The sequence below is a fragment of the Neofelis nebulosa genome, chromosome 9, assembly GCF_028018385.1.
Source record: "Neofelis nebulosa isolate mNeoNeb1 chromosome 9, mNeoNeb1.pri, whole genome shotgun sequence".
Taxonomy (NCBI): domain Eukaryota; kingdom Metazoa; phylum Chordata; class Mammalia; order Carnivora; family Felidae; genus Neofelis; species Neofelis nebulosa.
Genome location: NC_080790.1, coordinates 33403822 through 33431362, shown reverse-complemented (window position 1 = coordinate 33431362; position 27541 = coordinate 33403822). Strand labels below are relative to the sequence as shown.

The following is a 27541-nucleotide window of genomic DNA, read 5'->3' as shown; positions in this document are numbered from 1 at the left end:
AGTCTATCTCATGGCAGTTCCCAGGCATTTATAGTCTTTCACCAGCTTTCTCAGTGAACTTGGGGGAGTGAGAGAGGAGGAATATGGACAAAAAAGCCTTCACTTTCTTTCAGTCTATTTATTTCTGCACACAGAAGGTGTCCCCCTTGTGGTGACAGCAAAGGCTAGTCTGGCATTTCATCTAATCTTGTGATACTTGTGATATTTCACACATGCACAAAGACCTTTAGTTTTCTGCCTATCCACCCTTTAATAGCTCATGCCTCTAAAAGGGTAAACTTACGCAAATACTCATTCCTATCTGAAGGTTAATGCTAAACCCAAAGCCAGATAGGCAGTCCGCTGGCTTTAAACTTTTTGACCTCGTGTACTATTATTTTAAAATTCTCCTTCCCTGGGACTGGGTGTATGGTTTTTCCATGAAGTAGTGTCAGAGATTAAGATGGTGTTATCTGTCCATTAACAATTTACTTACCGGGGCATGAAAAAGTGCTTAAGCCCAAGTGTCTGTGTCAAAGCCATGGCCAACCATTAAGCTTTCTCAATTATGTAGCCTGCTCTGCCTAAAAAAGCAGCAGTGGGAAAACCAGTCTGAGTCAGCAGGCACCGCAACGGGCTCCTTTCATTCCTGTTCCTCTCTCCTTGGAGTCAGAGTGAACACCAAAGGAGGGAGAGATGGCAATTTTGCTTATTTTAAAGGAAGTATCTCAGTTGAACTGCGGTTGTCGTGTGGAGTAGTGAGTTGGAAGACGCTTTTTCCCCTCCCTGTACTGTGTCAATATATCCAATTATCTTTGCCAAAACTTCCAGAATAGTAAAGACTTCCATGCTGCTGTATTCAAGCAAAATAAAAGGTCATTAGGAGATCTGAGACATTAGTTTTGGAAGAAAAGTCCAAACTAGACTTAACATCAATTGGAGAACAAAAAAAAAGAGAGAAAGGTGAAATGTTCTCCCCAATCAGCCATCTTCTATAACTAAAGTAATTTCTAGGATACTTGGGGAAAATGTACATTGTGGATCTAAATTGTTGACAATTACCAAACATTAAGGAGAAAATCTGAGTAGTGATAAATCCATGTCTAACAGTATGGCTTTCTACATCTTACATATTTCATTTCTAATGCAACCTCCTCAACGAAGCCTGACAGGATGTGTTTTAAACCTCTGGCAGCTTGGTAGCCTGGCATATTTCCTACATATAATGCATATTGTAGATTGAATAATTGGAAAAAAATGAAGTGTATATTTCAACAATGCTTGGTTTATTTATACCATCTTTTCAAAAAATATTTATGTAACAATATTGTAGGCAATAAATTAGGACGATACCAATAGGAAACCTCACTCCTATGGTGTTCTTGGACATATTTTCCCATTTCTACGTATTCCTTCTAACTTTTCCTTCTGGATATTGTTTTGCAATATGTGTTTTGCAAAAGTGTTACAATTTTCAAAAATTTTAAAACATCAAAATGGCTCACATAATACCCACTATGGAGTATGAGAATTGTTAGAAAGAGGAATAGATCTTATTGCCTAAGAACAGAATTAAGCATCCAGACTGAGGCATGCTGAAATAAATGCCATCGTATTTGATACTCAGAATGAGGCAGAGGATATCAATACCCTCTTTCGCAGTCTATATTATTTCTCTTACAACATGAATGTATTTTTCTGGCAGACATTGTTTGAATAAATTTGTTGATCATTTCTTTAAAATTCTGTAGCATAAACAATTTCATTGCTTCGTATCATCAGCCTGTCAAAGTGGAGAAGATACGTAGATCAGTCCAAAGCAATGGTTGATGGGTTCATTATCATTGACATTTGTGAACAGAAATGAATTGATAAAATATAACTGTGCCTCTGCCAGTGATTGGGCTATTCATTTTCCTGTGGCATTGGGCACAGTTTACCTTACAAAACAAGTCCTCGTATCATGCCCTGTGATCGTAGGACAAACTGCCAGTGAGTTACTATTGAATCCTGTGATCCTTATGAAGGAATCCTTACCTAAGGCAAAATCCTCATTGTCCAAAGCGCCAAATTGTTCACCTGGGGAATACTATATACTCATTTTTGAAGAGTTAAAATATAAATATATGAATGAAATATAAATGAGAAAGGCAAAACATCTGGGAAAAACTTGAGTGGCACACAGGTGGAGGAGACATGGGTGTTTACATTTATTTGAGAAGACATAAGAGCTATCTTCCCATATGGAGAGGCCCATCATCCAAAAGTTAAGGGTTTTGTTTAGAGTATAACAACAGCACCCCCTGGAGATTTTATAGCATGGAAGAGCTCCAAACAACATAAAGAAGTTTCCAATGATTTGAGAGGTACAACAAGGGGTTGTGCTTCCTTGCAAAGAAGTGTGTTTCTTGAGGTGATTAAAAGTGTTCGAAGAGTGCCAGACAACTAATTTTCAGATATGTCAGTGAAGGAAATATTTTATTACAAAATATTTTGGACTGTATAGTCTTTAAGGGCACTTTGCAACTGAAATACTTTATTTATTATTGTTTTTTAATGTTTATTTTATTATTGAGAGAGTGGGAGACAGAGCAAGCGTGGAGGAGGGGCAGAGAGAGAGGGAGACACAGAATCCCAAGCAGGCTCCAGTCTCTCAGCTGTCAACACAGATACGGGCACAGGGCTCGAACCCACGAACCATGAGATCATGACCTGAGCCAAAGCCGGATGCTTAACCAACTGAGCCAACCAAGGAGCCCGACAATTCAAGTCATTAAAAAGTATACAATTAGCAAATTATCAGTAAGCGGAAGATTCCGAAGATAAATTCAGCTTCACACATAGCATGTGAAAACAGATACTAATTGAAGGAGCAAAGGAGAATTATTCTTAAGGGGCCTGAGTATGAAATCAGCAATCTCAGATGAAGCAAAGTAGTAGGTTGGCCAAGAAAAACGGCCCCAAATCAAACTCCTGCTATTAAATAATTTGCACAGTTGTGGGAAGCACAAAGTAGGTTCTCAATGACTACCCGTTGTGTTCATTCATGCATGCAATAATTTATTGGGCACTTTGTATGGGCCAGGCATTATGCTGGGTGCCCATACTTTGTGCAAGGTACTATGCTGGGAACACTGGAGTGAACATTCTTTGCTCTTATATTGCAGTTGAAGAGCTAGATATTAAACACAAATTACATTTTTAACTCATTACACTTATGGTATGTGTATTTCTAGAAGTATAGGGTGCATAGCAGGGGATCTGATCTGGTCTGGGTAACCAGGGAAAGTTTTCTTAAGGAAATACCATATTCCCTAGTGAGCTGAGTGATGAAAAAATAGCAACCAAACTTTAAAGTGCTTATAGAATGGATGTAGCAGTTCTATACAAACAACATGAAAATGCATAGACAACAGAAAAGCATATAGTACTATGGGAAGCCACATTAAATATATGTAACATAGTCATGCTATTTATACATCATTATCATGGATAGCCTACTTTTTTATTTTTAAATTTTTTGACATTTATTTATTTTTGAGAGAGAGAGACAGAGTGCAAGTGGGAGAGGGACAGAGAGAGAGGGAGACACAGAATCCGAAGCAGGCTCCAGGCTCTGAGCTGTCAGCGCAGAGCCCAATGCGGGGCTTGAACTCACGGACTGCGATATCATGACCCGAGCCAAGTTGGACGCTCAAACCGACTGAGCCACCCGGGTGCGCCCCCCCCCCTTTTAATGTTTATTTATTTTTGAGAGAGAGAGAGAGAGAAAGAGATAAATAGAATGTGAGTGGGGGAGGGACAGAGAGAGAAGGAGACACAGAAGCCGAAGCAGGCTCCAGGCTCTGAGCTGCCAGCACAGAGCCTGAAGCTGGGCTTGAACTCACAGATCATGAGATCATGACCTGAGCTGAAGTCAGACACATCAATGACTGAGCCACCCAGGTGCCCCTAGCCTACTTTTTAAAAAAAAGATTATACCAAGCCTGTTTATGATTTAAAAAAAAAATGCCCTGCAGGTAAAAAATTGCATTCAGCAAAATTTGGCCTAAATATTAGTGAAACACTCTTCAAGATCTCTTCCACCTCTATAACTATGATATCTATGAGACAAACAAAAAATGCGGTCAATTGGGGAAAATACAGAACATGTTTGACTGTGAATTACTAGCATTAAAATTACAAGTAATAGACATAGCATTGAGGCACATTTAGAGTATATGTCATCTCCCAGCGTTGATCACTTAACAGAATTTCAACAAATCATTATTGAACAATTGATTCTTTCTCTGGTCCTTGAATTAATCAATTCATTTGGAAGAAATCGATTTTCTCTTTTCTGAAATATCATGCTTTGTTAGTTTAATTAATTATTAATCCCTCTAAAAGTGATTATTTTACAATATGGCTGATTTCTCATAAGTGCTATTGGTTCTCCAAGCATTGCATTGTTGATCCTGCTCCAATGATCAAACATCTGCTCCTACCATCTACGTTTCCTCTTATCCCATGAAAATAATTTGTTTCACTTTCCACCAACTTCCTCTATATCTCAGATGCTTTCATTTGCATCATAGCCACCAATGGTGCTATTTGTAGAACAGTATTTATTTATCAAATTATTCATTCAACAAACACTGAATGCCTGATATGCTCAGATCATATATGGAATCTTCTGCATCATATTTTTTGAGCATCACCAGAAAGGTACTATATATAAAATATATTCTCTCTCTCTTTTTTTTTTTTTTTGCTAGAAATTCTAGCATTGGTAGAATTAATTTTATTAACTACCTTTAATACAATAAATATCACTACAGGGACCTAATTTGGAAGAAGCTATGTATGCAAATCATCTGAACACACTACAAAGAAAAAGATTTAATGCTAATTTGACTAACATGGTATGATTGAAATGATCATATTTTCTCCCAGAGTGAGAGTTTGTAAGTGTTTATTTGGGTGCATAATAATGATGCATTTGGCTTTTTTTATTTAAAGTGCAGTTGTAGAGTGTTAGTTATACCTACTTGATACAATTAAAATCTTCTTAACACAATGACAGTTGGGGTTAGCATTCATGGTACACGTTTTTATAAGTTAGGATTAAATTCAGCTGTAAATGACAGAAACCCCAAATAAACATTTCTTAAATAAATTGTGGTCTCTCTCCCTCTCTGGTGAACATAATCTGGAAGTAAACAGTTCAAGCCTGATAGAGCAGCTTCATGGTCGCTATGACTCCTACGTATCCTGACGCTTTGCAAACTTTAGTACACTGCCTCATGGACCACAGTGGCTGCTCAAATTCCAGCCATAAATCCACACTGGAGCCAGCAGAAAGGAGAAAGGGGAAGAGAAAGGAACAAAGGGAGCAGTCAGCTGTCTTTTAAGAAGGTTTTCTGGAAGTTCTCACATAACATTTCTGTTTCGATCTCATCAGGCAGAACTTAGTCATGTGCCCGCTGTTCACGGCAAAGTCATCTTTATTCTAAGCAGCTAAAAGGGAGAGGCATGTTGCTAACAGAATATTGGACTAAACAATTAGCTGTTTCTTTCATTGTTTGTTTTTTAATTTTGTTTTGTTTTGGTTTTGTTTAATGTAGCTATTCTTTTGTGGAGGTTAGGATTATGCTTTCTCTCCTCACTAAATGTGGAAGCCTTCCACATAGTTGCTCATGCTGTTTGTAAAGTTCAGGGTTATCTCACCCTTGAGATATACCACCCACTCTATGAACACCCTTGGCTCATTAGATTATAAATTTCCAGGGTGATAGATGTATCTTCTTTTACTTTTAATCCCCCAGAGCCTTCATCAACTACTTATCAGGTATGTCTCAATACATATTCTGAGTGATTGTGTGTTTTAAATTTAGATTTTAAAATATAAAAATATACAAGGAGAGTAACTTCATAGTAATCAACAATGCAAAACTACTCGACTAATCATTTTATCTATTTATTTGTTGTCATCAGCCCTTTATTTCGTCTAGTAAGAGTGTAACTGTGGGTCCTGTAACAGAAATAAGACGAAGTATGGTTTTCAGAAAACAGGAACTATCTGGAAGAGAGATTATGTTGTCATGGTAAAAAGAACAAAAGCTCTGGAGACAGGCCCTGGATTCAAATCAGAGCTCTGCCACTTACTAGCTCTTTGGCCATAGCAAGTTACATTCCTCAGTTTCTTCATTGTGTAAAATAGGGACAATAACAAGGTTGGATTGTACGTTCAGAAATGAACGTACTGTGAAGCTTGGAAGCTTATGTCCGGGGACCCTCATATCCATGGGTCCCTTCCCAGGCCCAGGGAGAAGTCCTGGTAACATGTTCACATGATCCTATGCTTTGGTAACATTTACAAAAGTAACTATTTTGTTTGTTTGTTTCTTTTCTTAACACAGACTCCAAACTGTGTAAGCTTCCGTTCACACAAAATCCAAAGCCTCCCCCCGCAGCTCAGCTGAATCAGAAGCTATAAGACGTCTGCACTAGTTAGAACCTTGAATTAGGCAGCCCTAAGGCCGGAGATGGTCTACATGGGTGTGTCGCCAACTGAATCAGACATACTTGGGATATTTGTTTACCAGAGGGGAGGTGGGTGGGCTGTGGTTAAATAGGAGATGGGGATTAAGAAGTACACTTGTGGTGATGAGCACTGGGTGATGTGTGAAAGTGCTGAATCGTACTCAATTGTACTAAATTCTACATCTGAAACTAACGTGACACTGTATGTAAACGAACTGGAATTTACATAACAACTTTCAAATAATCTAAAAAAAATGCAGGAACGGGGAGCTTATCCCTTCCAAATGAGAATCTTTTGGGATAGGCACTGCAAATCTCCATTTTGATCAAGCTTCTCAGGTGATTTTCATGTGCCTTAAGATTTAAGACACTGTTGTAATAGCTCTTCCAACTCTGAAATTCTAACTTTAAACTGCATAATCCTGATTCAGAAAGGTTCTGTGAAAGAATCAGAAATTTGTCCTCCTCTTTCAGGATTTGCCCAAGGCAAGGCATACTTGGGATTTTGAGACAGACAGAAAGGGGTGGAGATGTGAAAAGCTGGGATCCCACTTTTCAGCACGTAAACACAACTTGTCTAAAAGCATTAAGACTTGTGAACAATTCGTTCTTCTTTGGTTTATTTTCAAGAATAAATAAAATATTTCATTTTCTTCCCCTACTCATAAGCCCGGTGGTGAAGATTATGATCATTCTCTACAATAGGAGATTCTATTAACCCAAATCAAGCTATATTCTCTTCTGGGGAGAGAAGAGGGATCTAAGAGTTAATGTTACTCTTTCTCAGACACACTGTTACATGTTCTCCAAATAGGATCTTGTTGAATGTTTAGAGCAATCCTGCAAGAAAGGTGCCATGTTCCTCTTTGAGGAAGAAAACTAAAACCCAAGCAGATGAAATAATCTTGCATAAAATCACATAGCTAACATGTTGCAGGGATTCAACCCCAGGTATGACTTAATCCAAAACCTGTTTTGTCCTCCCAACACCATGGCACTTACAAATAAATATAGCATTCATTTGTATGTGTGGTGACATTCACAGCCTAAACCTTAAAATGCTATGATACAATATACCTCAGAACCAATAAATTGTCCTTGTATCTAACGGCAAAGAACACACTCCTCTCTCCCCCTTCCACATTAAAGGATATCTCTATAACGAAAAGGTTGTGGTTGTGATCTTTTATGTTACTAGATATTTGTGCTTAAGCACCAAATCAATGCAGTTATAGACACTGATGAATCTCTTCAAAATGTAAGATTAGACAGTGAGTGCTGTTTGCAAATGCTGCACAATATCATGGTCTTCCTCTCTTACCATGTCATTGAGTTCATTCATTCCTCATGAGATATGGACAGAGAGAAGAGATGTATTCTAGAGTGGCCAATGTGTTCAGCACAACTTGGAAATGAGCACCTTGCACCCCAACAAGAACTGTTGGTTGGGATTCAACTAATACACTCAACCTCCTTCATCAAAGCATCATTAGGGCAACTAACCTTTGGCAACCAAAAGCACTGCATTTGGGGAAGAGAGCAACTTTTGGTTTCCTCTTTCAGTGTTTCATGAGGGATTTTGTTTGTTTGTTTTAGTTCTAAAGAATAAATGTTGATGGCCTCTCCATTGGCACCACAGAAAATCAGAGTGTAATTAAAAAAAAAAAACAGTAATGAAACTATGCAGTTTTTTTATCATATGACCTTTCCTTGTCCCATTTTTCTCCCATTCCTCGGTAAAATTGAATCACTACGGAAACCTTATCATTGGTCCTCAGTCAATTTTCATAGCTGTATCAATAGATGTGGTGTCAGGAAGAAATTGCCCGGGTCCATTAATGAGCAGCCCATGGGTGGGGACTAAGGATAAGCAGTTACACAGCTATTAAATGGACCACTATGAAGAGATAAACAGTGCAAGTGATGTTAAATAGTCTTGCATTTTTCTCCCATATTCACAACTTTTAAAATGTTTTCCGCAAGTCCAGAAGTCTTAAGATGTCAAAGCACCTTATAATCCAAGCTAAGATGGAAACATTTATCACTCATATTTTAGTGATCTTTCTCAATTAGAAATGAAGTGAGAGGCACCTGGGTGGCTCAGTCAGGTAAGCATCCGACTTGGGCTTGGGTCATGATCTCACAGTTCATGAATTCGAGCCCCACGTCGGGGTCTGTGCTGACAGCTTGGACCCTGGAGCCTGCTTCAGATTCTGTCCTCCCTTTCTCTCTGCCCCTCCCTTGCTAACTCTCTCTCTCTCACACACACAAAAATAAATAAACATTACAGAAATTTAAAAAAAAATAAATGAAGTTAGTGTTTTAAGAGATAGGAACACGAAACCTCTGTTTATTTCTCCTGGTGTGTTTTCTCTTTCTAACCAAGATGAGAAATTTCTGTTTCCTCATCTATGGAATGTAAGAAGTATTTATCACTATAATCTCTATATCAGGAAAACTTGAGGGAAAAAGTGGTATCCAGCCAGGTGACCAAGAGAAAGATTTCTATGAATTTAAAGAACACTTATGATTTTCCTAAGCCTGAGAAAAATCCTGATTAAAAGATAAATAGTATATCAAAAATTTGAGTTTCAGGTTTTAGTGGAACAAGAATTCATTGTGACTATATGCTGTAAACAACAACAAAAAAATTGACACAAAAAATCAATTTTAAATTTGTAAGTTAAAATTACATACAAAATATATAAATTCTGATATCCTTTAATCATTTATTTTCTTAAAATACTGATTTAGAATTGAATTTCCCCCAAAAGGACCTCAGAAATTTAGTCAGATATTTTAAATGTTTATTCAGTAACAATCAATGTCTAAATGTTTGCACATTCTGAATTAGTGCTGAATTGATGGACTTGCAAGTTTTCCTGAAATTTAAAATTAGTTGATCAATAATGAAATGCAATATCCCGTGAAATGGACGTGAAATTCCCCAGAAAACCCATCAAAGAATAAAATTATGGGGCGCCTGGGTGGCTCAGTGGGTTAAGCGTCCGACTTCGGCTCAGGTCATGATCTCACGTTCCGTGAGTTCAAGCCCCGCGTCGGGCTCTGTGCTGACAGCTCAGAGCCTGGAGCCTGTTTCAGATTCTGTGTCTCCCTCTCTCTCTGACCCTCCCCCGTTCATGCTCTATCTCTCTTTGTCTCAAAAATAAATAAACGTTAAAAAAAAAAAAGAATAAAATTATGTTGAAATCTTGCTATCACTGAGATCCTTGGAACCCATCAGAAACTGATCTTTTAAAAGGGAGAGAAACACGTACTGTATATGTACAGGAAAAATGTATCATGTATATATGTATAATGCAAATGTATATGTATAAAGAAAAAACTCAGCACGTGACTTTTTATTACTCAAATGAAATCATAGGTTTTTAAATGGACAGTACATTTGATTCTCTAACACACGTTGCTTTAAATAATTTTTTCACTGTTTGAATTTATAAATACAAAGATGACGGCCGATTGCAATTTGTTGGGATAGTTTAGCTCTGTAAAGGTCACACTGAGTTGAGTCAGCCTCAGCAATATGTAAACAGGGACTGAAAGACACCTGCCTGTTTCAGCGCAGTACTATGCTGATTATGGCTCAAATAACAACTGTCCTCCCTATGACAAGTAGGACAGCCTTAAACAAGTGACTTGCTTTGTTTTTCAGAAAATCGGTAATTGTGTGTGCGTGTGTGTGTGTGTGTGTGTGTGAAGGAGAGAGAGAATGTATGTGTGGAGAGCAGAAAAACTGAGAAAGAAAAGGACTTCTATCACCCCCAACCAAGATACAGCTGAATATAAAAAGGCAGAAAAAAGAAATTACCTCTCAAGCAATATTAATGAACAGGCAAAAGAGGGAGAGTGAAACAACCCTCCAGAAATGGTATCACTGGATTTTTACAATTTGATGCCAAAATGTGTGACCGAAGGAGGCAGGCTGGAATAATAATAATGCTATGTATTAATAGAGCTTTTTTTTTTTTTTTTTTTTCTGAAAAGATGTTAACACATTGTGATCATCTCTGACTTTTTTTCCAAGCTGCAGTCCGGATAGCTCCTGAAAAGTACTGGGTCACAACTATTCTGGAAATTCGTTGTGCCACATCAAGCTACTCTAATTCAGAAATGAACATTTACTGAGCCTACTCTAGGCCTCTTGAAAGTTTACCAACCAGTGTCTTTGCATTTAGTTCCTATGTCGACCAAGTCTCTGTGCATACACAAACATGCACACGCACAGGCACATATGCACGGACACACACACACACACACCTACTGAAACGCAGCAGTTCAACTCAAGGATAAATTACCCATGCAGCTTAAGTGTACAGAGCAGAAAAAAAAAATGCAGTTAAGTTCATCTTCAGCCAAAGGAAGAAAACGTTTCCATGCCAACTGACCCCCTTTTCTTCCCTCAGCAAAAGGTCAAAAGTCTTTTTCATTTGGGTAGTGGCTGTAAAGTTGAGCAATCATTTCTAAAATATTGTTTAAGTGTCAAGAAATTACCTCTTTTTTTTAAGTTTATTTATTTTTGAGAGACAGAGAGAGAGCACGTGCATGCACAAACTGGGGAGGGGCAGAGAGAGACGGAGATGCAGAATCCGAAGCAGGCTCCAGGCTCTGAGCTGTCGGCACAGAGCCCGATGTGGGGCTCGAACTCACAAGCTGTGAGATCATGACCTGAGCCGAAGTCGGATGCTTAACTGACTGAGCCACCCAGGTCCCCCAAGAAATTACCTCTTTTTAATAACGTGAGACAAAGAAATAGGGAGGGGGTAGGGAGACAGGAGCAGGCGGATTAATTTACAGATAACAGCCTGAAGCACAGAGGACTGAACTGATTTACTCGCAGGCATTCAGAGGGTTCCAGGAATAGGGAGCTACAAAACCTTAGCTCCCCAATCTAGGACTACATGGTAAGGTCCTCTGTCTGTTAAGATAAAAGAAACCTGACGTTTTCTTCAGACTGCATGGTAGTTCAGCCTACTAGAATAAATTTTAAGGGCACCTGGGTGGCTCAGTCGGTTATGCCTCAGAGTCTTGATTTCGGCTCAGGTCATGATCCCACAGTTCGTGGGTTCGAACCCCGCATCAGATTCTGTGCTGACAGCTCAGAGTCTGTTTGGCATTCCTTCTCTTCCTCTCTCTCTCTGCCCCTCCCCCACTTGCGCTGTCTCTGTCTCTCTTAACATAAATAAGTAAACTTTAAAATCACTACATAAATTTTAAAAGATTATGTTGCCCAAGAAATTTACGTATGTATTTGACAAGCTTTCTATTCCTGTTTTCAGAGGATAGTATTATATGTTTTTAAACACCGAATGCTACAAATAACGCATCACACTGTCATTGCAATATTACATTTGCTATAAGTAAGATGTACCTGTACATTAATCATAACCATATTTTCCAGACCAAAATATCAGAGAAAATAGATGGTTAACTTTTTATTCATTGATTTAATGGTTCCCTCACACCTTCAAAAATTTAATGAGTACTTAATACGCAGTAGGCATTAAATTTGGTGATGTAAACGGAGTGAACAAGACAGACTATGGAGAGGTAATTATGTTAGAAAATCTGAAATGGGTGATCGCTATTCCTAGATGCTCAGAAATCAAGAGAATAGTGCATGTTCTCCATTGCAATCAGCTTTTTTTTTTTTTTTTTTTTTTTTGGAGAGAAAAGAAATGTACATTTCTCACAAGATACTCTAGCCTTCTTGATATAGTCATATCATCAGGACTAAGTTAATACTGGAGGTACCAGGCTCCAGCGTGCTCCCAACTTTTTAAATGGATTTTAGCAACGATGCACATGTCACTCATGCTCCAGTTTTTATGTCAGGCCACAACCCTGTGTTTCAGACTCACATTCTCAACCGAGACGTCAACGTCCCTTCTTAGAGCTCTACGAGGCGTCTCAAACTTAATACATTCAAAACCAAACTTTTCATTTCTCACCCCTACGTTCCCTATGAGAGTAAAGAGCAAACTACATTCACCCAGCAGCTCAACAGAAAAATCCACTTAGCCTTGTTTTCTTACTTTTTTGTATATCCCATTTTTGATCCATCAACGAATTCTGTTGTTTCTACCGTCCAACTAGATCTCAGATTGGATCCTTCTTTTCCCGCTGCTAACATCCTAGTGAAAGCCACTGGCAACTCTCCCCACGCAGGCCTTCCTGCTTCCATCATGCCCCTGAGGCAGTTCCCCACAGTGGAGCGATTCTCTTCAAACATGACAGTCCTCTGCTTCCTACCTTCCATTAGTTTCCAGCACTCTTAGAATAAGTTGTTACAACCTCTCTTGGTCTTCATCTCCTTTCCTATATTTCTATCATTTGTTCTCTTTGCTCCAGCCACACTGGCTCCTGCTCTTTCCTCAAATGCAAAGAATCCAAGCTTCTTGGCATGAGGGAATTAGCATTTTCTAGGACCTCTACCAAGACTCCCCTTGCCCCAGAAATAGATTTTTCCCTTACTTTATTCAGATGTCTAGGCTAATATCACCTACTGAGGGAGGCCTTCTCTGCCTACTTTACCTAAATCCCTTCTTTGTCACTCTTTATCCCCATGACATGATTAAGTTTTTTCTAGGGCTTATTATTATCTAACATTAGATTATATCTTTGTCTATTTTCAGTCTAAGGCAAACCTCAGAAGGGTAAGATTTGATCTCTCTAGCCCTAAATGAATGCATGAACTCCAGCAGGTATCGAGGCAAAGGAGTCTGGACAATAGCCTGTGGTGGCCCTGGGAAACTAAGACAACACTCTGCTTTAGGCCTTGGACCCAGAGACTGTATAAGGTCCCTTTAGAGGAAAACAAAGGAAAATAGGTTGTTGCAGATTGGATGATATGAAGAGTATGCCAACAGGAAAAGATCATAGTTGTCAAGAGAATCTGACACTTGCATAGCAAAATCAAAACAGTCCACAATTGTCCTCAAAATGCTTTAACTGACTTGTAAAAATTGCTTTTAATTCCTCATTACTTATTTAGTTCCATGCTTTCAAAGGAAACAGAAGCTCTTTAGAGATAGAACAAGTCTGGCAATATGTTAAGGTTGTTAACTACATTTTGAATAGAAAATTGCTGAGGGGAGCAAAATTCCTCTGAACTCCTTAAAACTTCGGAAACATCATAGAAAGCTATGTGGTTGTTTTTTTTGTTGCTGTTTTGGTTTCTTTTTTAAATAGAACTGAAAGTAGGAGAATCTAGTTTATGTAAGTATCTATGGGAAGTCCTAAGGTTTATTTTATGTTTCTCCTAGTCAGTCATTGCAAGACAGCAGTTCTCAAAGTGTGATGCGGGTGCTGCTGAACGTGTTGGAAATTCTTTCAGGTGAATGCTCTTTCCTTCATAATAATATGAAGGTGTAATTTGCCGTTTTCTTTTTCATCTTTTCACAAGCGTACACTGGAGTTTTCCAGAAGTTACATAGTGCGTGATATTGCGACAAGTCCGATTAAATGGAAAATCAGATATGCAAATCCAGCTGCCTTCTCTTAAGCCAAACGTTAGCAATATTTGCAGATCTGGAAAGCAAGACCATTCTCACTGCTGAATATTTTTGTTATAGAAAATGTAGTTATCTTGGTAAAAATTTATCACTTATGTTAACGTGTAGTGGACATATTATGATTTTTGTTGAATGAGTAACTTCATATCGAATACGTTCTTAGTTTTAATTTCTAATAAATTTAATTTCTAATAAATAGCCAGAGATATAACCACAAAAGCAAAAGCTCTGTTAGGCCCTCACTGATTTTTAAGAGTATAACTGGGCCCACAAAGTTCAAAAACTGCTTATCTAAGACACTAAGCTATCAACAGATAGATCCCTAAGTAATTATTTTATAACTAAATTTAAGATGATGAAGACATAGTTAAATACCTTGATTATTTTAGTTACATACATTTCTTAGAACTCCAAGAAAGTCATGATTTTTTTTGCATTCATTATGTCTTCCTCTTTCCACAAAGGTTTTTAGTATACTCTTAGACTATTGTTTCAACTTATTTGCACATACAAATAACTAAAGCTTTGCAAACGTGAATCCAAATGTGAATCCATTTAAGCTCTAACACTGTGGTCATGAGCACGCTTCTCCTGAACCAAACGGCCTAAATTTACTCCCCGCCTCTGTACTTCAGTTTCTTTAACTTTAAAGCATAGATACTATCAGCAACTATGTCGAAGGGCTGGTAAGAAGATTAAGTAACTTCATACTCATAAAGTGTTCAGAGCAGTGCTAAGTACATTTAATAAATTTTAGCTACTATTATAGTCAATATAGAAATGTCAGCTACCATTATACTCATTACTGAAAACAATATCAAAATATTAGAAGGCACTGTGGAGGAAAAAAGAAGTTGACATCAAAGCTTTAGGAGGTATGATTTCAAAGTAATTAGAAATTGAAAGATACATTTGGGGCACCTGGGTGGCTCAGTTGGGTAAGCATACGACTCTTGCTTTCAGCTCAGGTCACAATCTCACAGTTAGTGAGTTCAAGCCCTGCATCTGGCTCCATGCTGAGTGCACAGAGCCTGCTTAGGATTCTTTTTCTCCTTCTCTCTTTCTGCCCGCCCTCCCTCCCCCCCGCCAAATAAGTAAATACACTTAAAAAAAAAAAAAAAGAAATTGAAAGATATATTTAATCTTACCATTGAGACAGTATCCTTTTCTGAGAAATCATATATATTTTTGTCCAAAAGTAAATTTCCCTTTCTGGTACTCTATCTAGTAGCCATGAGATGAGGCTTCATTATGCAGATTAAACATATGCCCCAAAGAAGAAAACAAAGACTGCAGATTATGACTAGTAATTATAGAAAAGATAATCCATTAGGGCTAAATATATCAAGGTGCCTGGGTGGCTCAGTCGGTTGAGCATCTGACTTCAGCTCAGATCATGATTTCGGGGTTCATGAGTTCAAGCCCTGCATCAGGCTCTGTGCTGACAACTCAGAGCCTGGAGCCTGCTTCGGATTCTGTGTCTCCCTCTGGCTCTGCCCCTTCCCTGCTCATGCTCTGTCTCTCCCTCTCTATCAAGAATAAACATTAAAAAATTTTAAAAACATCATCTGATAACATTGCTTCCCAAGCCAGGATGCCATAGTTAAAATCATATAGCTAGAGGGCAATTGTCCTGATCAAGGATAATGGGATCAGTGAAAACCAGCCTTGCAAGAAGACAACCTACTGAGAGACAGCCAGTCTCATCATTTGCACTGCAGAAAGGAGAACAGTGGGACTAATCTTAAATGGAATTCCTTAGATCATGAAAGTTATCTTTTTATTAGTACTATAACTTGTAGGCATGTTTTCAATCCTAAACCGATTTATGTCTACCTCTATATTGAATATCAATTTATATTGAAATTAATATCACTAAGGACAGTTTACAGAGTGGCAGAATTTGGTTTAATGTAAGAAGAAAATAGGAGAGATCAGAGTTGTCTATCCACCTTGCCTGAGGTAATGAGTTCCTTACCACTGGAAGCATAAAAGGAAAAAATATATTTTTCTATCGGAAACAAAAATCGTAGGTCTATCCGATTATACTCTTTACCCACTGCATTAATACTCAAAGAAATAATGCCATCGCCTTCAATTGGCTACAATAGAAATAAAATGTTCTATGTGGTGTTTCATATTCTGGATAAGTCTCCTTCATCTATTCAACAAATATTTATAGGGCAGACATTTATCTAGGAACTTCAAATATAGCTATAAGCAAAACATATAAAACCTCTGTCTTCACATGACATATTATTTTGAGACAAGGCAGATTAATAATTAATTAGTCAAATATATACATGTAGGAAGGTGTTAAGTGCTATGGAGAAAAGAAAAGCAGGGAAGAGGATAAGGAATATTGGAGTGGAGGTGAGGCAATGTGAGTTGGTTAAAGAGTGAAGGAAGGGTATTTCCAGAAAAACAGAAGAAATGGGAATGGGGATTTTAGGAAGATTTATATTTGGCCATTGGCTGAAATTTGATATTAAGAATCACACCAAATAAGCTTATTTTATTTATAATAAGATATTTATTATGTTTAAGTCTTTAATATTCCAAGATAGATATCATCAGGGGTTGTTTTCATCATGTACCATGTGTTAACAATTTCTAGATCCTCTGTGTCTCAGGTCTCTTCCTTGGACGCACACAGCCAGGAACACTGTACTCAAAACCGCAGGGTAGCATGGGAAAGTTGTCACTAGCTCTCTTCTCTATCCTGTCTTCTGCCATGTGCACTGCTTCCCTCGGGATGCTCTCCTGGCTCTTAAATAGGGGTTGTGTGTCTCCGCTGCATTATCTTAGCTGTACGATGCTGTATTATGGTTCACCTTAAACTTGGCCAATGCCAGGCTTCTAAGCCATAAGCTCTACAACAGATGGTGTGTACATTCTATTCCATCGCTGTGCTTGACCCATGGAGGTGCTTAGGAATATCTGTTGAGTTGGATGCATTAATGGCCCTCACAAATCTAGTAGTCTATAATTTTGGTCTCCACTGATTGGCTACGTAAACTCCAGAAGGGCAGTCAGTTTTATTGTGCTGTACGGGCAGCACCTCGAACAGGCCTGGTACATAAGTAGGCTCTCAGAAAACATTTGTTGACGGACGATGCATCTCTGAAACAGGCAAGAACACAGTTAGGATTGGGTAATTGGCAAATAATTCTAAAATCTCAGCCTTGCATTAACATGATGCTTTATGCTATGCCTAGTGTTTACTCATTCAATCTCAGTGACTCCGTGGGTTGGGGGATGAAATGCTTCATTTCCATTTTATAAAAGGAGTAACTCACAGAGATTAAAGATTAATTTGAGTGATAGATGTTGTCAAGCTGGAATATAGATCTTCCAATTCAAGGTCTTAGGGTTTTTTTTTTTTTTTACTTCGCAACATGCAAGGGTAAGTTTACTGCAAGACTATCATGCATTGCTTTATCACATGCAGGTTAGGTCACTGTTGACAGCACTTGGCTCTCTATACATCTTCGATTCCTCTGTTTTCACGCCCACCTGATCCCCCTGGCTTAGACATAGGTCAAGTTTGTCCATTGTCCTTCTCACTACATTCCTCCCCTCAGCCGGAAGAGTGCTCTATCCTACATAGTTGATGCCCTGCCCCTTTCATTCCTCGGGTGATGCATCATAGATGGATACATATCTTTTAAAACTTCTTAATTTTTTTAAGATTTGCCCGTGTGATATAGAAACATGCATATTAAAGTTTCTGCCTTAGAAATTTTGATTAAAACGTGAATCTTGCTCTCTCTTGCCAGTTATCTGATATTTGCACTGGTTGTAATTTTAAACAACCTGTTTCAGCTCATTGCAATTGGAGTAATCATTTCAGATTTCCTGTCAACTTTCTTGCCACGGGGTATATGAGTAGGGTATTTCCAGACAGATGTCTGAGGTTGGTTACTTCTTACTTTAATGAAGGGTGTGCTTCCTCTATCTGACTGATGGAAAAACATTATGTCTAGGCAGCAATAACAATTCAGTGTGCTTGGCTCGCAATTTATGACTGTCTCAGTACATAGGGTGGTGAAAGATGTAGTATGTCCCTCTTTCACAGGAGCTAATGTTGTGCTAGTGATGAGGGGTTAGACATTGATGGATAAGGTAATCTATCCCAACAAATGTGGTGGCAGAGAATTAAGTAAGGTCTTCTCTGTGTGGTTAAGACTTGTCAGGTGAGACTTTCAAGGTAGGAAAGAGGTGAATGAGACCAATAGGGGATACAGTGGTCAAGAGGGCAAAGAATGGACTTTAGAGTCAAAAATCCTGGATCCGATTCCCAGCTTAGGAGTTTATTAGCTGTGTGAACATGGCCTTTCCTCTCCTCTGTCAAGTGAGGTTATTGATACTTATACCACAAAGTGAGACTAAAAATTTAAGAGCATAATATGCACAGAGTCTCCATGGACCATGGAACATTAGCAATGGCAAAGGCTGCTTTTTGAGAAACTTAGCCTTCAGTGTAAAGGTTCCAGCAGCCCTGTTTAGTATAAAGTCAGCAATTTCACAGGTGATAAGAAGCATCAAGCATAGACATAAAATTTTAAAAGTTGGAAGGTGGAAATCATAGCACTAGCAAAACTATTTAACTGTAATCTGTACCATGACATTTAAGGGAAGAAGAAAGAGTGCTGTGTGTTAGGCTCAAGTGACAGTGAACAAGGATCTTCTTTATTTACAAATTGAAAATTGATTTATTGGGTTCTTTGCAATTAAAGACTTTTTTTTTAATCTATGATTGAAAAGTCTTCTTTAATCATAAAAAATAAATCAAATTTCGGTTTATTTTCATTCTTAATTGTGAGAAAAAAAAGGCATGTATCTATGAAAGTAAGTAAAGTAGAAAGAGAAAATTACTTCAGTGCCACTGTCCAGAAATCTATATAAGTAACATTTGAAGGGATAGGCTTTCTGAATTTTCTATGCATATAGCTGTATATCTGTATCTATTCTCATGAATTTATTCCTTTTATAATTATAGCATCTAGCTATACATGATATTTTTTGTAACCTGCTTTTAACACAATATATGTTCATGTCAGTATAGATCTGTATCTTATATTGATCTATAGATCATTCTGTTCATGTCAACATGGATCTATAATTCCATTTTCAATGGTTGCTCATGGTTACCACAATGTGTTAGGTAGCCTATTGCTAGACATTTAGATTGTTTGCAATAATTTTTAGCTATTATGAACAATGCTGTGTTGAATTTGTGTGCATTTATATCTGTGCATACTTTTCAATTATTTTCTTTGGCTAGGTTACTTGATGCAGAATTACTCTGACTAAAGGCGTGCGCATTAAAAATAAAAAGTTTGCCAGATTGCCCTCTAGAAAAACTGCCTGGATTTAAACATAACAGGAAATGCTTAAGTCTCTATAAAGTATGGAGCCTTAACTGAAATAATGCTGTTTTTCAGTTTTTAATTAAATGCTGTTTTAAGGGGGGGATACATTAAAAAGTGGATTAAGCCAAATAGGAGAAAATAGGGAAAGAGTGTGCATAAGTAGGATTACTGAAAGTATTAAAACACTCTTCAAATCGAACGTCAGGGTAACCTAACAGTTGATGAGAGTAGAGGAGGAGAAATAATTTTCCCTCTGCTTCTCTAGGTTCTTGGCGGAGACCCCCTGTAATAAAAGACAGAATGACAGGAGAAAAATAAACAGAAGTTTAGTAGCATGTATACCTCTTGTATAAATGTTGGAAGATATGCAGGAAAACTGAATAACTCCTAAAATGGCCCAAACCATCACCTTAAATGCCATCTGCAGATGAAGAAAAAAAAGAAAAATGTTGGGGTTGAGGGTGTCCAGTTATGAAAGGCTATCAAGAAAAGCACAGAAATCAAGCATACGGTTGTTATTGAGATTTAAATACATGGTTTCTCCATTGACAAGAATTTCTAGAAATTTGGTCATCCTCCTTCTGGTACAGAGAAGGAGATTTCTCTGTAAAAGTAAATGTTTCTCACAAAATGGTAGCTTCTATTCAGTTTTCTCCTGTGTTGTCTGCTTCTTAAAAATAATAACTCTAAGGGCACCTGAGTGTCTCAGTCTGTGAAGCATCTGACTCGGTTTGGGCTCAGGTCATGATCTCACGGTTGGCAAGTTCAAGCCCCATGTTGGGCTTGTGCTGATAGCATGGAGCCTGCTTGGGATTCTTTCTCTGTTCCTCCCCCTCTTCTCCTCCCTTGCTCGCCAGAATGCTCTCTCACTCTCTCTCTCTTTCAAAAAGAAATAAATGAATAAACCTAAAAAAAGAAACACAAAAACAAAACCAAAGCTGACAGTGCAGAGCCTGCTTGGGATTCTCTCTCTCTCTCTGTCTCTGCTTCTCTGCCTCTCCTCCTTGTGTGCACACACTCTCAATCTCTCTCGTGCAAAAACAAACAAACACACTTAAAGAAACAAAACAAAACAAAAATTTCTAAAAAATAATAACTCTAAAATAATCCGTATACCAAAGAGACATATTTGGGGTGGCAAATTCTGCTCCCTTTCAAGAGAAAGTTCTGCTTTTAAGAATTCCAATTAGTAAATTATGAAGTAATGACAGAATATTTCTAATTTTAAATCTCCAATGAAATAAAGGATCTGGCAATAATCATGAATGGTTGCTAAAAACACTAGATGGGAACTTTATGATAGATGAATCAAGCCAAGGATACCTGAACACACTAATAAGTTTAACAACACAGAAAGAGGGCAACCAGACATTATTTACTTCTTGATATGACAAAATGTGAGGTATATACACAAGACTCCCTATCACACAGTCATGCCAGATAAGCAATGAAATTTATAGAAAAGATAGAAGACAGAAGTCCATTAAAAGATACCATAGTAACGTGTTCAGCAAGTTCCAGAATGTGTGAAACTTGACGGAACAAAGGACTTGATGTCTTAGAACATTCAACTGCAAAAATAAAGAGAGGAGGGATTTATAGGCAAAGAGGTTCTTAAAGACACTTCATACGTATGTAATGTTTTAATGTTATTCGGATCACTATTCTCACAGACTAATGGCAAACATATTGTTTAATGAGAGAATCAGAGCCATTTCTCCATGGGATATCTGATGGAATTAAATGATTATTGTCAATTTCTTAAGTGTGGCAATGTTGTTGCAGTTATGAAAAAGAGTCCTCTTTTAGAAATACACATTGAAGTATTTACTGATGAAAATAATGTAATATCTAGGAGTGACTTTGAAATAGCAACACAAATCAACAAAGATCAACTAGTTGATATCAACAATATCAACTAGAGGAGACATCTAGATGCCACAGACTCGACAATTTGTTGTGAACTGGCGAAGCAGAAAGTAGGTACTTGGGGACTAGCTCTACTTCTTCTTTTACTTATGTTTGAAATTTACTATGATAAAGGGTGAGGGATGTATTTAAAGGCAGATTATTATGTACAAAAAATTTCTGCACACCGAGTTAGACACAAAGTGCAGAAAAGAAAATCTACTTTTAATTAAGAGAAATTACAATAAAGATAGAAAATTATGATAATCTAAAAATTCTTTTGCTTTCATGAGGAGCTTACTTAAACTTAATGGGCAATGCTGGGAACCACATGGAAAGACATGAAAAGTCTTCCTCATCAAAACAATTGAGTGATTGTTGACTTGAAAAATTATTGTTTAGATGGACAGGAAAGAACTTTTTTTTTTCTGTAAAAAGCAATAGCAATAAACAGTAAAAAATACACAAACGCCACTAATTTTTAAGTACGTAAACACCACTACAGTCAGTATTATCTCAAAGTTATCTTTCCAGAAAAAGTGAATGACGGTGTTTTGAACAAGATAAAGGGAATTTCCGAATATGGAGGAGGATGCTGATAAAACCACATCACCTCTCTTGTGACATATGATGTAGACTAAATGATGGAACATGAGCTTTGAAACCTAAAGTGAAAGCTGAGACTTTATATCATGAAATCTCAATGGTTTAATGGAAGAAAGAGACAGAAATCAGTTCAATACCCATTTTGTAGACATTCAACCTGAGACCTAGGATCCTGAGCTAGTTTGCTTAACGTTATAGACACAGTTAATAATAATTCATTTTTGCACAGGAATATGATAATATCTGAAAAAATCTTCAATTTTGTTATTGCAAATTACTTTGTGAAGATTACAAGGTGATAGCCATAGAAATGTAGTATCATGAATGTGGTAGAAAAAGATGGTGAACACATAGTAAATTCCAAAGGATCAAAGGAAACCACTATTGTTTTTTGGGGGGGAAAAGTGGAAATTAATAAGGACTTGATGAAAGAAAATAGCATTCTGGAGGGAATAAAAGGACATGAGTTGTTTATGTGAATGTCAAATGCCAAGAGACATCATACGACCTTTAATGAAGAAGCAAAAAGTAGTAAGTAGCAAGTCAGCGTTCTATAGAAGAAACAAAGGGAAACAAACATGGTAGCTAGCAGTGTTTTTGAGAGGAAAAAGAGAATTTAGAGAAGTGAATGGAACAGTTTAGAGTTTTTCCTTCTTCTATAATACTTAAACAATTAATAGCACCATCATCCCTCATCAGAAGCAACTTGAACCATCAGGATGCTGACCCTTGTCAAGGAGGGCAGTGCTGTTGTGTGATCTATGGGCCATGCTCTATAAAGCAGATCCTTTTACGTTGAGCTGTCCTCTTAGTGGCGTTGGGTTTACATCAGTCCCTACCCCTGTCTCATCTCTGGGCAGTAGGAGACATTTTCAAGCTGGGTAACTGGGGCTTAACAGTGAAATCTTTGGACAGAAAAAAATTGAAGCTGCACAACCTTCCCGAGGGTCAGATACAAACCCTAAGGGGCATGATAAACACTGTGTTCTATCAGTTTAGACTCCAGCCAGCCTTGGGGCTCCATTCCATTCCTTTCAGAGGATTTAATTAACTATTCCCTCCTGGTGGGATTTCACTCTCAAATTAATCCATTTTTTAAAGCACGTACCCAGCTTCTTTCTTTCTCTGTATATTTTGGTTTTAGAGCACCTGTTCCTATACGAATATATGATTAACTCATCTCAACATCTAGACACTCCTATATTTAGTGCCCTCTTGGGCCATTTAGAATGAGTTAATGATGTCAAGTAATCATAAATAGGTTTTTTCAGGTACATCATGTATGTGAATAAAGAAATTGGCATCATCCATTGGAAATGGAAAGACCAAGTGAAACTTTCTAGCATCTGTGCTCCTTGGGTTGGGTTTGGGAGAAGGACAAGCAATCAACATGAGCTATGGGTCTGAGTATCTTGGAATGTAAGAAGGTACAGAATCACAGTTCCTGTCATTGCAAACACTTTATGCTTCTTGCACTTTATGATTCTCAGAATCATATTGAAAGAGACAGAAAATTTATTTGAATTCTCGGTTTGCAAGAGATGCAAAGCTCAGGGCTGTTATGACCTTTAATGAAGAAGCAAAAGTTAGCAAATCATCGTTCTGTAGAAGAGACGAAAAGAGACAAGGTTGGCAGCGACTAGTTAGTAGCAAAACTGTTAACTACACATTCTTTCCACTTTTCCAGTACGTGATCATCCAGTTGGAATATAAAAGCTACAGGGAAGGTCCTTAAGTCATTTTGGAATGATTGTCTCCAGTGGAGTTCTCTGGTGGAACTCCTTTCCAGCAGTGGTTCCCTAAAAGGCATACCAATGCAGAAAATTTTTGGTCAATTTGAGTTATTGAGCGAGCCTCATTATTGTAATTGACTCATTCACATGTATCGTTAAATTTCAAGCTCATAATTGATGCAAATTTCTCCCCCAATTCCTGCCCTTGACACTTCAGACTACATTTGCAAGTATTAGACAGTTACAAACTTGGAGAGGTTATCAATTCCTTCACATCCAACTTCCCTCGTCTACAACAAATATGCTGTCGCAAGCTCTTCATCATTCTGAAATAAAATTAATGGATAACATAACCTATTCCATGTATAATTCTTAACAATTTTGTAAAATGTTCTAATTATACCATAAAAGGGGAATAAATGCCAATATTCTAAAAATGAGCTAATATGCTGTTCAATTTATAAAACTCAGGTATCACCATTCCAAAAGATCTGTTGGAGCAGTCAGATGCTTGTCCCATTATGTAGAACTACCCTGAGGGCAACAGCTACAAATGTTGGTTAACAAGCAACATTGCCATCAATGAAGTGATTTTCCAAACTTGTGGACAGCTCTTGTTAATTTTCAAATAAAACAAAGTACTTTTTTCTTTCCTCAATATACACAGTTGTTACATTCCTGGAAAAATCAGCGTTAAGTCAAAACTTGCAAAAAATATTTACTCCTACAAAAACGAGAGTTAGGTTCTAGGCTCTGATAGTAAGTTTCTTCACGTATATGAGTGTCCTATAGAACATATGAAAGTTCTATGAAATGAAGAACAATTATTCACTGTATGGAACTGGCTCACACATTGTAATATGCGTTGCCTCTCTGACCCTGGCCCACTAAATGTCTATAGCAACTTCCATGTTATCGTGACAACAAAACACCCCCAAGAATTTCCAAATTGCCCCTAAGGAGCCCTACCACCCCAACTGAGAACCACTGCTCTAAAGACTTGGGGAGGAAGGGATATTGTCTACCTTCTGCTCACCCTCTTTCTTCTACATTCCTGTACTATTTCAGCAGGGATGGAGGAGGGGGAACACTTCTTGGGGCAAGGTTGCAACTCCTTCATGTTGGATCCTACTGCTGACCCATCCCATTGGTTATATGCTTCGTGTGGTCAGGTAAAGTCCTTAACTGTTCCCACTGGGGAGGAACCCTTTCCTCAGCATCTTTTCCAGGCACGGAACAACTTCTGTGTGATTGGATTATTGTTTTGGGTCTACAGCCCTATCTCATCTCCATGCTACAGCCCCACTTCTGAGACCACCACACCCCGTTTCTCCTTGGTGGTCTTTTCATCACCCCAGGACTTTATAATTCAAAAGCAAATTGGAGACAAGACTGGGAAATCAGGTGTCAGTCTCTGCTTCTTACAGTCTTTAAAACAATTCCTTTGGGAGCCTCCTCTCATTACTCAAAGAGGAGGAACTTTTTGAGTACTGTCCTCCCACAACTCCTGACAGAGTACATAACACAATGTGCATAATTGCTTATTTGTATATATACTACAATGCAGAAATTTTAACTTCAAGTAAACAGGTGGAAATATAGGAATCTTTTAGTTATGAAATGCATTGTCAATTTCAGAATTGAACCAGAATTAATTTGTTCACTTCGGCTATCAATATTTCTTCTTATCTATAGGTGTAAGAGGGTAATTTGGGAAAGCATTTATGGAAGATATAAAAAGAACAGAATCTTCTAAAAATGGTCATCTTCCTGTAGTAGAAAATTGGGCAATTTGGTTAATGTCTCTTTTCTTCCTCAGTATGAAAGCCTAATTTTCTCATGTGTTCTCCATAATTCCTTATGTCTCACACGGTCTCTTTCTTAACAGTTACTTTTAAAAACTCAATAAATGATTGCATGAGTAAATGATTTTTATCTGTGATTGTATTGCTAGCAGGTAACTACCAAATTTCAAGCCCATTTCCACAAAATACAAACTCACATCTGTTCTGACCATAAGATACTTTCTTTCACAGAAAAAGGAAAAAAAAAAGTTTCCTTTATTAATGCAATTTTATTTAAATAAGTTTATTAAAACTTAATTTTAATTAATAATCAAATGTATTAGGGGCGCATGAGTTACTCACTCGGTTAAGTGTCTGACTCTTGATTTCAGCCCAGGTCATGATCTTACAGTTCATGAGTTTGAGCCCTGTGTAGGGCTCTGTGCTGACAGCATGGAGACTGCTTAGGGTTCTCTCTCTCTCTCTCTCTCTCTCTCTCTCTCTGCCCCCTCTCCTGCTCTAGCTCTCTCTCAAAGTAAATAAACATTAAAACAAATCAAATGTCTTAAATTTTTTGAATAAAATAAATACAATTTCACTTTATTTTATTTTATTATTTTTTTCATTTTATTGTTTTAATTTACATCCAAATTAGTTAGCATATAGTGCAACAATGATTTCAGGAGTAGATTCCCTAATGCCCCTTACCCATTTAGCCCTTCCCCGTTCCCACAACCCCTCCAGCGACCCTCTGTTTGTTCTCCATATTTAAGAGTCTCTTATGTTTTGTCCCCCTCCCTGTTTTTATATTATTTTTGTTTCCCTTCCCTTATGTTCATATGTTTTGTCTCTTAAAGTCCTCATATGAGTGAAGTCATAGATACTTGTCTTTCTCTGACTAATTTTGCTTAGCACAATACCCTCCAGTTCCATCCATGTAGTTGCAAATGGCAAGATTTCATTCTTTTTGATTGCCGAGTAACACTCCATTGTGTGTGTGTGTGTATATATATATATACACACACACACACACATATATATATATATATATATATATATACCATATCTTCTTTATCCATTCATCCATCGATGGACATTTGAGCTCTTTCCATACTTTGGCTATTGTGGATAGTGCTGTTATAAACATCGGGATGCATAATAACATTTCACTTTAAAACAAAAGGATGAAGATCTAAACATCTAATACATGCTTTCCCTTTTAAAAATATATCTTACAATGCCAAGTATTGTTAGTGATCAATTAACACTAGATTTCTCCTAATGACAAATGTACAGCTTTTTAGTTTGTGTCAGAATAAGGCTGTGTCACAAGAGGTGTCAGAGACACATATGAAAAAGCAAGCTAATTGGTTCTTCCGGAATCTTTTATTGAACAAGTAAGACTGCTTTCAGCAAAACAGTGTTCTTCTGAGGGAGTGAGTGAGTGAGTGTGTGTGTATGATCAAAAGACAAAAAATATTTGATTAAATGTTATGACTACATTCAGAGTTTCTTCATCTATTCTACATATTTCTAAAATAATATTAAAAGCAGTTTTAGTTAAGGGGAAGTAAGAGGCTCTTTATAAAGGCCATACTTTGTCAAACTTGGCTCCATTTGGCTTTCCCACACAGTAGATGTAAATGTCTGACAATTTACTAGTGGAGTGGCTGTAAGGGTGGGGTGAGGGGGTTAGGATCTTTTCACCTGCTCTCTACTTACAAGTCAGATATAAGTCATAGAAAGAAGACCAGATACTCTCAGTTTCCCATATCCTATTAAAAAAGGCAGCCATCCTCATCAGGGGGGTCAGGCAGTGGGAACAGTAACACTAAGGTGCAAAAAATAGGGGACTCATTGTTTGTGGAGAATTTAAAAATAATAATAAAACTAACTGAGGGTTGTCTACTCTTTACTATCACCATGCACCATCCCAGGGATGAAATACTCTCCTTGCCTGTTGGGCCAGATGACCCCCCACCCCCACCCCTTTAGTATACACACTTAAAGGAGACTTGTTTCCTAGAATACTAACAGCCTTACAGACATCATATGTGTTCCAATTGGAACTATCCAGAAGGCTTCCTCTGAAAGTGAAA

The 27541-nt window shown here is 37.7% G+C and overlaps 1 protein-coding gene across 4 annotated transcripts in view; it reads left to right on the top strand.

Moving 5' to 3' along the window:
• SLC8A1 (solute carrier family 8 member A1) overlaps nt 1-27541 on the top strand; it is a 384206-nt gene that overhangs the window by 17994 nt on the left and 338671 nt on the right. For 2 of the 4 annotated variants that reach the window (XM_058683157.1, XM_058683154.1), the window contains exon 2: nt 13788-13858. The exons of the other annotated variants lie outside the window; for them this stretch is intronic. The gene's annotated coding sequence lies outside the window, so the exon portion shown is untranslated. The remainder of the gene's footprint in view (nt 1-13787; nt 13859-27541) is intronic. 4 annotated transcript variants of the gene reach the window in all.